General features: G+C 46.5%; 1 pseudogene; it reads right to left on the reverse strand.

Moving 5' to 3' along the window:
• Window positions 1–2,586: 2,586 nt before the first annotated feature.
• LOC102134348 (histone H2B type W-T-like) lies at window positions 2,587–3,500 on the reverse strand (annotated as a pseudogene).
• Between the last annotated feature and the right edge of the window lie 10,024 nt (window positions 3,501–13,524).

Raw genomic sequence — 13,524 nt, forward strand, 5'->3', positions numbered from 1 at the left:
GGCTGTCTCCTCGGCTGCAGGTGCCTCACTGGCTGACCAGATCTAAGTGGAGCTTGTGCTGCTCCATCGGACAGCATTCCATCATCCCCAGGATGCATAGAGGCCAGGCATGAAGGTCTTCAAAAACAGAAGATTCTAGCCTGAAGAAGGGAAGAATCAGATAAATCTAAGCAAGTGGGATTCCATTTCTAGGGAGCCTAGAATAGGTATTGTTCTTTAAACTTTTTGATGTAGTTTTCTCTGTACTGTGTTTGGGTCTTTGCTCATGTTTACGAATGGACTCCATGGTACAGGGAATGCTGATGAAAAGATTGATTGAACTATGTTTGTCCTATTCATCCTATATTCCTTACATTGATACTTCTTATTTGTTGTTTAAGTGGTAAAGCTCTTTCTCTTACTTTGTGTTTTCAGTAAGTCACAGCTCAACATCCTGATTGCTCACTAGGTTCCCCTTCTCCTCAATCACTCACTGAAATGCTGTAGCAGATGTGTGAGCTTCCTCTGCTGTTCTTCACATCAAAGCAGCCTTTTTCTCTTTCTTCCTATAACTCACCTGCATCAGTCCCCTTGAACTCTCACTCTTCACTCCCCACAGCCCAATCAGAGTTCATTGTTAACCCTGTTTTACTAATGCTCCTCATTCATTTCTGAATTTACAAATGGAAAACACACACTCCAGGGTAAAATATCCCAATGAATATGGTTTCTGAAAAAGACATGTCAAATTACCCAGTAGACATGCAAGGATAACTTTAGAAATTTATTGGTATGTCCCATTTGACAGAAAGATTGGCGCTTTAAAGCAAAACAATTAGCATAATGAGAAGTAATTCACTGGGTGAGATGTGGTGTTTTGGACCTGGTACACAGCTCTGTCTCTGCAAAGGAACAGGGTTCTGCCAAGCGTCTTTGGTTTTCAAAGTGTTGCTTTGAACATGTAGGACAACTTGGCGGCACTGTTCAGAGTGATTTAGTTGTGGCTGATTTCCTGGGGTTTTTTCTTGGTCTCCTTGTGCAGTGAGCATTTCTCTTCAACTATTTTCGTAACATAACAAGAAGTCCCGATGAAGAACTTCTTGGCTCTACATCCTTTCTCTATGGATCCCAAGTGCAGCTCTGGAGGTGACCTTCCCCCGCTACCTAACTGCACTATTCAGGGAAGCTCTGGCTGCTATCCTGCTATGCCCCCATTTCCCTCTTGACCAAACGGTCCTCTGACAAAGGTGGAATAATCTATGTGGCTATGTGTTGGGCCCTCTGGGGTGGTTCTTTCCCGCTTCTGATAGGCTCAAGAAAACTTTGATTTTTGTCATTTATCCAGCTTTCATTTCATGGTTTCACTGAGAGTGCTATCCTTCATTGGTTTCTACATGTGAAGGAGACGGGTTGCTTATGAGATGTTTCAAAATTGATTGGAAGCATTTGACAAAAATGGCCACATTTTTAGCTTCAAGGCACAACATAATAAATTCCTGTGTGTCGCAATCCCTGAGTATGTTCTCTTGTCCACATACTCGGGTGGCTGTAAATCAATCGAAAAGAAAAGCAATGGGAAAGTCAGCAGCTGCACTGAAATTCAGTAATACACTTATAAGAGAAATTGCTAAAAATATAAAGACTTGGGGCCGGACACGGCAGTTGATGCCTGTAATCCCAGCACTTTGGGAGGCAGAGGTGGGCGTATCACGAGGTTAGGAGATCCAGACCATCCTGGCTAACGCAGTGAAACCCCATCTCTACTAAAAATACAAAAAATTAGCCGATGGTGGAGGCGGGTGCCTGTAGTTCCAGCTACTGGGGATGCTGAGGCAGGAAAATGGCATGAACCCGGGAGGCAGAGCTTGCAGTGAGCCGAGATTGTGCCACTGCACTCCAGCCTGGGCAACAGAGCAAGACCCCCATCGCAAAAAAAAAAAAATATAAAGACTTGGGACCCAGAAGTAAGCACAATGAAAGCTAACCTATATTAATATTAACATGAATATTAATATGCAAATCTCTTGAGGAAATAAGCGTTATCTGACTTTAATGCTGACTATGCTCCGCATAACTTGATGCTAAGGGCAAGGAACATATACTACTCCTACCTTTGAACTCATATCCTTAAATGACCATGATTACAAACACTGAAAACAAAAACATCAGGTAAAGAATCACAACCTTGTCCCCCCAGCCACCAGATTGCGTATCAGTGCAGGGCTGCTGTGGGTTCAAACTGGTTCACTCCCCCCACATTGGGAAAATAACTGTTGCTCATAGACTGCAGGTCACTCATTGGTTGCACCACTGAACACTAGGGCAGGAACCGTTTCCGTGGACACTCCCTAAGCCTACTGACACAAACCTGGAATAACGAAGGTTTCTGTTTAAAAAGAAATGAAAAGATTATCGTCATGGCAAAAAAATAATGAACTGCAATAGTAATCTCAGAGCTGAGGAAGCTGGAAAGTGAATGGATTCTTGAAAATTTTATTTAGCTAAATGTACACTGTAACTGGGCCTCCTTTGCTTATTTACATGATTCGTGATGGGAGAAGTGTTGAAGACGCTTAGGCCGGTTGCCTTGTTCTTATATCAGCGTATTCACTTTCTCTGTTGCTTTATGGCATACAGTGAAGTTCTGGAAATTTCCACCATCCAGTCACAGGAGAATGAGAGAGAAAAAGTAAAGATCAGTGCAATAGTAATATCACCATGAAGATAACCTAGAAACATAATTAATAAATATGAACATGTAGGAAACTGAGGAAATGAAACACAATCACGGAAAGGCCAACTACTTTTCCTTGGAGCAAATTGCGTTACAGGTATATTGGAGTTGACAATTTTTAGTACTAAGGGAAAATGCTTGAAAAATCGTAGGATGCCACACACCATATGCCCCCCAAGTCAGAAGGGCAACACCCACCCCAACTTCCGGTGGTGTCCCCTCCTTGGCGAGTCACTGGTCTTTCGGGCCACGTTCGGTGGCTCTGAAAAGACCCTTTGGGTTTCCGTGGTACTTGGGTGCTCCTGACGGAGTGCACTTGCTCCTGGTGTACCTTCATGCCTTTGGACTCGGTGAGCTTGCCCATCTCCCCCGGCAGCAGCAGGCGGACAGAGATCCAGGTCTCCCAGGCGGTGATGGTCTGGCACTTGGTGGAGCGGGTCAGGTGACCAGCCTCGGTGGCGATGGGGTCCAGTATGTCATGAACCAAAGAATCCATGACACTCCCGGCCTCCCGGGAAAGGCTGAGGCCATGGTGAACCTGCTTCAGCACCTGGCGGAAATAGGTGGCAAAGTTGTTTCCCCAGCAGTTGGCGTGGCACCTGCAGGGCCCATGGCACCCTCACTTCCTCTGCTTGCTGTGCTTCTGGGCCGTCGTGGAGTTGGCCTCTCTGGGCTCCTGGCTGATCATCTGTTCCTCAGAGGTCGTCTCAGAGGAAGGTTCAGCCATGTTGGAGGCAGCGGCCATTAGACTACATGACCAGACAATGGCGGTTGTGGACTGGGGAAGCGGGGGTGGGGCACTTGGGTATGCAGAATGGCTGCAAGTCACGGGCCAGCTTCAGGTCTGATTGGATGAAGTGTCACAGCAGGGAGCCTCTCAGCAAACCTACCTGTGTTGAAGGTGACTGGATGATCCCGTTGCATCGCATCTCCTCAACCAATCACAGTGGGCATCTGCGGGCTTAAGCGCCCCCTGTGGCCTAGGTCAGAGAAAGTTACACAGATAGATGCCCCCCAGGGCAAAAGGGCATCTGCCCTCCTCAGCTGATCCATGCCACACTGTGAGCACATTGAAGGGTGTCACTGAAAACTCCCAAAGTTTAACAATTTCAGCTCATGATCCTTGAAGACAGACAGACCTCCTGAGTCCAAGTCCATTATGCCAGAGGAATGACTGTGGCCACGTGTGGAACAATTCTTACCCATCTCAGAATCTACTGTTATCCTTGTCTAAGCCACCCTGGTTTGAGCAGGAACTCCCTGACATGGTGACTGAGGGCTCCTGGGCATCGAAAAACCTGGGAGTCTGGCTCCTGACTTCAGTTGTGATCAACATCTTCCGTGAATCAGGAGAGTGAGAAGTGGCCATACCCCAGCTTCCAAGCAGACAGTAGAAACAGAAAGACGCTTTTATTAAAAACATATGACATTAATAATTTTTTTCTTTTTTTTATTATTAAAAAAATTATTAAAGTTATTCTTTCTTTGTAGCAGCTTCAGATGGAGGGGCAAAACCTAAGAAAATTTCTTGTCTTAAGCACCACACCACAGTTTATAGCTACATTTGCAATTAAAAACTTCTTAAAATGAAGTACGCCAATTAGTAAGTTTAATAACTTGTTAGAGGAACAATACTGCAGATTTAATATAATTATCAAACCAATTTTATGCGCAAAGCCAGACATAGGTAATGCATTTTGGAAAAAAAAAATTTTTTGTGGATTAGCAATGTAATACACATTTGATGGGAAATATTGGGAAAAGGTAAAAAAAAGTATGAAGAAATAATTCAGATTTTTTTAGATTAATATCACCTAGAGATAACCACTTTGGATGTAGATAATATTAATATATGGAATCATATGTAATAAATACAGGTATGTTATATATATGAATATTAGGTACCATGTATGTATCATTTACCTGTACATATATATGTTTGTATATGTAAGGATGTAACCTGTACATATACATGTTTGTATATGTAAAGATGTATGTGTATGTATATCAAATACGTAGACCAGATTTGCATTTCAATATTACTTTACAACCTTCAGATGTACGAAATGCCACATTTCTTTTAATCTCTAAATTAGTTAACTTTTCTGTGAGCTCCTCAAGCTGGGTCTCAATGGTAAATTCAATCTCAGACATTCTGTGGACCTCTTCCTCTTTCTGGGTTAAGCTGCACCTTTTGTTTTTCACTTTGTCCTGGTCACCACCACCTCCACAGATCCCTTGAAGGCAGGAGGCTCTGTTGCTTCCCTGTCAAGCTTAACACTGGAGTCTTCGATCCTTGTAGTTGTACAAATATTAGTTATTTTCTTGGGATGGAGGAAGAAAGTAATCACTCATTTCTTCTAGTATTTTTGTAATTTTTTAAAAAAGGTTGTAAGTTAATCCTTCACTATAGTATCTGGGCCCATATATAAACATATATTTTTTATAAAGGTTGAGCTTGTGCTTTACTGTTTTATATCTGCTTTTAACTTCAGATGGTATTTAGGAGAAATGTCCCATCATTAAATATTTTAAACCTGAAAAAAAAAATATGACAACACTCAACATTGACCAGGTTTAAAAAACAATAAAAAAGGAAAACAAAACCACAACCACAAATCACAACTCAAAAGCTGGAAATGGCTAACAAGTTTAAGAGGCACTGGGTTAAAAAATATCACCTTAAATCTCCTAGGAAGCCCCTGAGGGAGAGAAAGGGATTCCAAAAATGAAAATTATGTTCAAGTTAGAAAGATAGCTTTCAAGAGTCTCTGATAATATATGCAAAGACATTCCTTAAATGCATTTAAGTAACATTAATTTGCAGGAAGTGAAAAAAAATATTCTTAAGAAATACTGAAGAAATAAATGTCACCAATAAACAGTCATTTCAAAGGTCATTCTTTTGAATCAGTGTATTTCTTGTCATATATTTAACAAGAATCTTATTCTTCCCCTAACAAATTGGTTCGCAATTAAAACAGGCAAAAAGGCTCATTTTTGTTTTTATATAACATCATGTAAGGTAAACTCCATGACTGAAGTCTAATAAAGGATTTCTGAACAGTCCTTTTTACAAACGATGATTTTATAAATCTACTTAAATGTTTAGCAAGCCAATTCTTCTCTTAGTTTGGTACAAGGCAAAAGAGACCTGTCCACAACTGACTCTTAAGTCAGTTGACATTCTCCATTTACCTGATTTTTTTTCTTAATTACAAAAACTGGAGGGAAAATGTTGGAGCTATGTGTCCTTTATCTAATCGTTCAGTAACTAAGTAATCTAAGGCCTCCAGTTTATCTTTACTTAGCGGCCATTGTTGTATCCAAATTGGCTTATCTGTTAACCGTTTTAAAGGTATAGATTCTGGAGTCTTAACAATGGCCGCCATCAAAAATGATGTCCTAAATCTTGGCGGGAACTTTGTCTTTCCGCTTAAAGCCATTCCTTCAAACATTGCAAAATTTTTCCTACTCTCATACCAGGGACATACCCGATTTCATGCATCATATGTTGACTTTGAGGGCTGTATAATTGCTCAGGAATTAGAACTTATGCTCCTGTTATGCCCAGACTGTTTGTTCCCCAAAGAAGACCACCAGAGTCCAGAGTCAAAGCCAAGCGGCAAGGATCTTTACTACAAGTTCGAACCTGGTCCCTCCTTTACACAGTATACAAGAGGGCCCTGAACAATGCGAGCGTTTGCTTTTTATAGCCCGAAAGTTGCAGGGGAACAAAGAAATTCTTTTGGCTCCTGCGCTTTCAGTAACCTTGAACGGCTGTCTCCTTATCGGAGACTTTCCAGGTGGTGTTTGTACTGGGCTCAGGGAGTTTGAGAGATATATGGTGGTGGGATGGGAGGATGGGATGTGTTTGTGCTAGGCTCAGGGAGTTTTGAGCCCGGGGCTGAGGAATGTGCCCAGCTCCTTTCATTCCCCCCTTCTTTTCAGGTATCTTTAGAGCCAATCTTTGGTCTTATAAGTCTGATTCTGTTTCAGCGTTTACAGGTTGGTATTGGGCTCTGAGGACCATGAGTTGTACGGTGTCAAATCTTTCCCTAACAAATTGTAAAATTCTGTTAACAACACAAGGTCCTACGGTAAGCAGAAATAGTAGACTTAGCAGGGGTCCAAGGAAGGGGGCTAACAGAGAAAACATAGAGGAATTCCACCATTGGTCTGCAGCTGAAGCAAACTGCCGTGTTTTTACTTCAGTGCTTAACTTGCGTAACTGTTGGACCCGGTCCTCTACAAGTCCTGATTCATTTATGTAGAAACAACAGTCTTCTTTTAGAAATATACATGTACCACCTTTTTCTGCAGTGAGTAGGTCTAGGGCTGTCCGGTTCTGCAAGGTTACCTGAGCTAGGGACGTGAGCTGCCGCTGAAGGGAGGCAAGGGACTCAGCCGACTCCTCCATAGCAACGGCAAATTGTTGGTACAACTTGTTACTTTCTATGAGGGTGTGACCTAGGGCTCCCCCCGCCAGTCCGGCCGCAATGAAGGATGCGGTGAGGGAGATTCCTGCAATGAGGGGGAGAAATATGGCTCGTGCAGGTCTTGGTCTAGGGTCTGGGTGAATAACAGCACTAGTCCAGTTACCGGTATACCCTAGGAACTCGCCAGCAGTTAGTAGAGTCAACCGGGGAACTAATGTGACAGGGAGACACAGTAGGTTATTAACAGAAGGACTAGGTAGGTTCTTAGATAAGGTTCCATTACACCAGAAGAATATGCCTGATGGAGCCCTTAAGGTGATATTAGGGGGCGTTGCAGTGATGCTGCAGAGGCTGGAATTGGTTCCTGAGAAACAGTAGGGAAACTTCTCCTGACTGGGGTTTAGGTATAGGGGCACGTTCAGGATAGGAGCATACGAGAGGTTTCGGAGGTTGTTAGCTTGGGCAAAGGTAGAGGATCCCCATGGCAGAGGGACAGCGGTTAGCGGTCGATGCCCTAGAGTGGCGCACAGAAAGCAGCCAGACAGGCTATGAAGTCCTGTAAGGTTAGCAAGTTCTAGTCCTTCTTGTAATAACTTTAACCAGGAGAAAGGACGTAAGTCTTGTGTTAGTCTGTTTTCCTGTCGTTGGATATTCCCGTGGACCAGGAGCAGTACTTGCACTAGGCCTCGCCACAGATAGAGGTGACTGCTAGGCCATGTGGAGGAGGGGGAGTAGTATACAGCCCCATGTTGAGGTGTGGTCCAGCGGGAGTTCCAGGGGTCTCTAACTATCCATGTATATGAAAAGTCTCTATCCCGTCTACGATGGAAGGGCCATTTAGGGTCTAACTGTTTTCTCTCTCCCCAATAACGGGGTCTATGGATGTTACAATAGTTATAAGGACAGCCGGCATTTTGGTGCCACCAATAGTGTTTACAATTGTATTTAGTCTGATCAAACTCAAAGCATATTATTGGTGTCATAGATTTGGCTATTTGAAAACCAGTAAAATTTAGTAGAATTGGGCTGTTGCACCCTGAGGAAGGGCAATCAGCACTGGCCAATAATTTTCCGGGCTTATGAGGTTGCCCAGGGTGGGTTCGGTTTTCATAAAGCCAGAATCTCCAGACAAAGGGATTATGAGCTGGTTTTGTGATTTCTCCAGTGGCCACTAGGGCGACTAACGTTAGGGTTAGACTACCTAACTGCATGTTTGCAGTGAGCTATGCTGCCGGCGCAGGGTGAGTTTTAAGGGGTTGTTCCTAGCTCTGTCCACAGTCCACGTGTCCGGTGCTTCAGCCGCCGCGGTGATTGGTCCCAGAAGATCGGAGGTTGGGTCCACTGGCTTGACGTGGGTGTAGTGGATCCACGATGCGATGCCTTCTACCTTCAGGGCGGTGGGTGTGGTTAGGAGTACCTGGAGTGGTCCTTTCCACCTGGGTTCTAGGGTCTCTTGTCGGTGTCGCTTGACCAGGACCCAGTCTCCCGGCTGGTACGGATGGGGTGTCGGCGGGGGACTGGTCTCATATAGTTCCTTCAGCTTGGGCCAGATTTCTTGATGAATTTTCTGCAAGGCTTGTAGGGAAAATAAGAGTTCAGAGACATTTTCTGTTTCGGACTTGAGCAGATCATCTTTTAGGCCGGGAACTAAGGGTGGGGGTCTGCCATACATAATTTCATAAGGAGTAAGGTCCAGTCTGTAAGGGGTATTATGGGCCCGGAACAGAGCATAGGGGAGAAGGACCAACCAATTAGCGCCAGTCTCCATAGTTAATTTAGTTAAGGTCTCTTTTAAGGTCCGATTCATTCTCTCTACCTGTCCTGAACTCTGGGGCCTGTAAGCGCAATGTAGTTTCCAATTTGCCCCAAGGATGGAAGCCAAATCCTGACTTAGCGACGAAGGCCGGCCCATTATCTGACCCTATCTGGACGGGGAAGCCATACCTGGGGAGGATATCTTCCAGGATTTTCTTTGCTACAACCTGAGCAGTTTCTTTCTTGGTGGGGAATGCTTCAGTCCACCCTGAAAAAGTATCTACAAAGACAAGTAAGTATCAATACCCGTATTTTCCTGGCTTTATCTCAGTAAAATCTACTTCCCAGTAGATACCAGGCCTGGTTCCCCTGAGCCTTGTTCCCGTTGCAGCCTGGGATTGGGGGTAGGCGTTGTTAAGCTGGCAGACTTTGCAACTTGTCACGATCTTGCTGGCCATCTCGGCTGTATGTCTGAATTTGAGCTTAAAGCGTCTGATCAGGTCTATCATCCGCCGAGCACCCAGGTGGGTGGTTCGGTGGATGTGTTCTAACACTTGTTGTCCTAATTTTTCTGGTAGGATGGTTTGGTCATTAGTATCAGTCCACCACCCATTCTGGATCTGTTTCAGGGGAAGCTTGTCAATCCACTGGAGATCTTGTTCTGAATAATCAGGGAAATATGGCAAGTCCCGGGGGCCCGGGTCAGGGAGCTGGAGTGCAAGGAGTTGGCTGGGAGCCTTCGCCACCTTTCTTGCAGTTTGGTCCGCCAGAAAGTTGCCTTGAGCAGTTGGAGTAGTTAGTTTCTGATGCCCTGGGCAATGCACAATGGCTAACTTTTCTGGCCTCCATAGGGCTGTTAGCAGGGCTAGGATTTCTTGCTTGTTTTTTATCTCTTTTTCTTCAGCCATCAGTAACCCCCGCTCCCTGTAAATGGCCCCATGTATATGCGCTGTTGCAAAAGCATATCGGCTGTCTGTATATACCGTCAGCTTTTTCCCCGCCCCTAAGGTAAGAGCTTGGGTGAGCGCTATCAATTCGGCCTTCTGGGCCGATGTCCCCGGGGGCAGGGGTTCCACCCAGATTACCTCAGTCTCTGAAGTCACTGCCGCTCCAGTGTACCTCTGGCCCTGATGCATGAAGCTGCTCCCATCAGTGAACCAGACGAGGTCGGCGTCAGGAAGTGGGCGATCCTGCAGGTCTTCTCGAACTCCGTGCACCTGAGCTAGTATCTCGGTGCAGTCGTGGAGTGGGGCGTCCAGGTCCAGGTTGGGTAGCAGCGAGGCAGGGTTTAAGGTCGTTGGGGGCAGGAAAGTTATCCTGAGAGGATTTAGTAGTAGTCCTTGGTAGTGGGTGAGTCGGGCGTTACTCATCCATCGATTAGGTGGCTGTTTGAGTACACCTTCGATGGCATGTGGAGTAACGACCCGCAATTCTTGCCCCATGACAAGCTTATCAGCATCCTGCACCATCAGAGCCGTGGCTGCAATCATTCGGAGACAAGGGGGCCACCCGGCAGCCACTGGGTCTAACTGGCCTCCGCCAGGGGCCTAAGTTCTGAGTTATTACCGCCTTGGCGATACCCTTATTTTCATCTACGTATAAGTGGAAGGGCTTGGTAACATCAGGTAGTCCCAGTGCAGGCGCGGAGAGTAGGGCGGTTTTAATCTGTTGGAAAGCCGACTCGGCTTCGTCTGTCCACTTAAATGGCTGCTGCCCCCATGTTGCCTGATATAAGGGTTTAGTCAGTTCTGCGAACCCAAGTATCCATAGTCTGCAAAACCCCGCTGACCCCAGGAATTCCCTCACTTGTCGGGTGGATTGCGGCCTGGGGATCTGCAGAACAGTCTGTTTTCGGGCGTCTGTTAACCAGCACTGCCCTTCTTTAAGCAGGTACCCTAGGTATGTTACCTCTGACTTACAGATTTGAGCTTTCTTTGCTGAGGCTCGGTAGCCTAGATTTCCCAGAGCTTGTAAGAGACCCTTGGTCCCTTGGATGCAAGCTTCTTGGGTCTCAGCAGCAATCAGGAGGTCATCAACATACTGTAGTAAGGTTATTTCAGGGTGTTTGCGTCGGTACTCACCCAGGTCTTCATGGAGGGCCTCATCGAACAGGGTAGGAGAGTTTTTGAATCCTTGCGGCAGTCTGGTCCATGTCAGTTGGCCACTTATGCCCCTATCAGGGTCATTCCACTCGAAGGCGAAGAGCTTTTGGCTCTGAGGGGCTAAAGGCAAACTGAAGAAAGCATCTTTTAAATCTAAAACAGTGTACCATTGATGTTTAGGGTTTAGGGTACTCAGGAGGGTATATGGGTTAGGCACAGTTGGATGTATGTCCACAACCCTTTTATTGATTTCTCTTAAGTCTTGTACAGGTCTGTATTCTCCACTATTAGGTTTTCATACCGGCAACAATGGAGTATTCCAGGGTGAGTGACATGAGCGGAGGACCCCTTGGTCAAGGAGCCGGCAGATATGCGGGGCAATTCCTTTCTTGGCCTCTAGGGGCATCGGGTATTGGCGTACCCGCACGGGGTCTGCCCCAGGTTTAAGTTCAACAAATAAAGCAGGACGGTGTTTTGCTAGTCCTAAGCCCCCCGTTTCCGCCCAAGCTTCTGGATATTGCTGGAGCCAGGTTGCTATGTCCTGGTCAGGGGCCGTTTGCTCCTGGTGGAGCTGGTACTCATCTTCTAGGGTTATAGTTAGGACGGACACGGGTTGATTGTGGGAGTTGGTCATGATGGGCCCCTCAGGGAGGAAATGGATCTGTGCTCCCATTTTAGTTAGCAGGTCTCTCCCTAATAGGGGACAGGGGCTCTCAGGGATAACCAGGAAAGAATGGGTTACATTCTTGGCTCCGAGGTTTACTGTTCTTTGTGTTGTCCATGGGTATTTCTTAACTCCTGTGGCCCCTTGTACCCACGAGGACTTGGAGGATAATTTTCCATTAGTTTTAACTAAGACTGAGTGCTGTGCTCCCGTATCGACCAAGAACTGGACTGGGGACCCCTCCACTTGCAAAGTTACCCTAGGTTCGGGGAGGGGATCCGAACCCCATCTTCCCTAGTCTTCATCTTGAGTGACTAGTACGGGTGTAGACCTAGGGGGTCCCTGTCCTCGTTGTTTCTTTTTGGGGCAGTCTCTTACCCAGTGGCCAGCCTCCTTGCAGTAGGCACATTGGTCTTTTTTCAGATTATCATGCCTGGGGGGCCGCCTGGGTTGGGTGTACTCTGGCTGTAGATGCTCTTTCTGTACTACTGCTGCCAGGACCTTGGTCATTTTTTCAGTGGCCTTAAATTGCCTTTCTTCTGGAGTATCTCTGTTATTATAAACCCGCTGGGCTATCTGAAGGAGGTCCTGAATCCGCTTTCCTTCCAAGTCTTCTAATTTCTGGAGTTTTCTTTTAATATCTGGGGCTGCCTGATTTACGAATGACATTACAACAGCTGCCTGACTTCCTGGAGCCTCTGGATCTATGGGGGTGTACTGTCTAAAAGCTTCCATTAATCTTTCTAAGTAGGTGGCTGGGCTCTCTGTCTTTTCTTGCAGAATAGAATATACTTTAGCCAAATTAGTGGGCTTGCGAGCAGCTGCCCGGAGACCTGCCATTAGAGTCTGGCGATAAAGGCGTAGCCGTCCCCTACCTTCTGCCGTGTTGTAGTCCCATGCCGGCCTGGTCAGAGGAAAGGTCGCGTTTATGAGGTCGGGGTTGGCAGTCGGTTGACCGTCGTCCCCCGGGACCAGCTTTCTAGCTTCTACCTGTATTCTTCTCGCTCTTCCGTGGTAAACAAGATTCGGAGGAGCTGCTGACAATCATCCCAAGTGGGCTGGTGGGTGAACATGACACTATCCAGTAAAGACAGTAAATCTTTGGGGTTGTCTGAAAACCGAGCACTCTGAGTCTTCCAGTTATACAGATCACTGGTGGAGAATGGCCAGTACTGGAGCCTGGGGATTCCTGTGTCATCTGGGGGTCCTATTTCCCGGAGGGGTAAAGCCACCGTGGAGTCAGGCGGCTGGGGGGGGCTAGTCCGCGAAGTGCGCCCTCGCGTCCGCCCCGCCGGCCCCTCAAAGTTACTTTCCCTTTCAGCAGGCCTGTGAGTGCCGGCCGCCTCCCCTCCGCCTGCTCTCTCCCGTGACTCAGCCCGAGGGGCCGGGGCCTGGGGCCCGGAGGGGTACGGAGGGGGTTCTGTGAACAGTGGGTCCCCGCTATCAGGTAGAACAGGATTGGGGGGGGCAGTTGGTTGCTTGGTTTTTAGTGGTTGAACAACCAGTGCCTTAGAGGGTTCAGAGTCTAATTGGAAAGGGGACAGCCAAGGAGGCGGGTTTTCAACAAGGTCCTGCCGTATGAGGATGTATGGGATTTGATCTAAGTGGCCCGCACGCCCAGGTAGGAAAATCTTGGATTTTACCCTAGTGATGACAGCAAGTCGGAAGGTCCCTTCGGGTGGCCACCCCACATCAAAGGCAGGCCACTCGGAGCGACACAGAGTAATTAGCTTTCCTTTCCTGATTTCCATACCAAGATCATGGCCCCTTGCTCTAACTTCTTTGAAATTATTTGTAAGGAGAGATAGAGGAGTACTCTGGGTATTGCCCATCCTGTAATGATTTGTAGTC

This window comes from Macaca fascicularis, chromosome X, assembly GCF_037993035.2.
Source record: "Macaca fascicularis isolate 582-1 chromosome X, T2T-MFA8v1.1".
Lineage (NCBI taxonomy): Eukaryota > Metazoa > Chordata > Mammalia > Primates > Cercopithecidae > Macaca > Macaca fascicularis.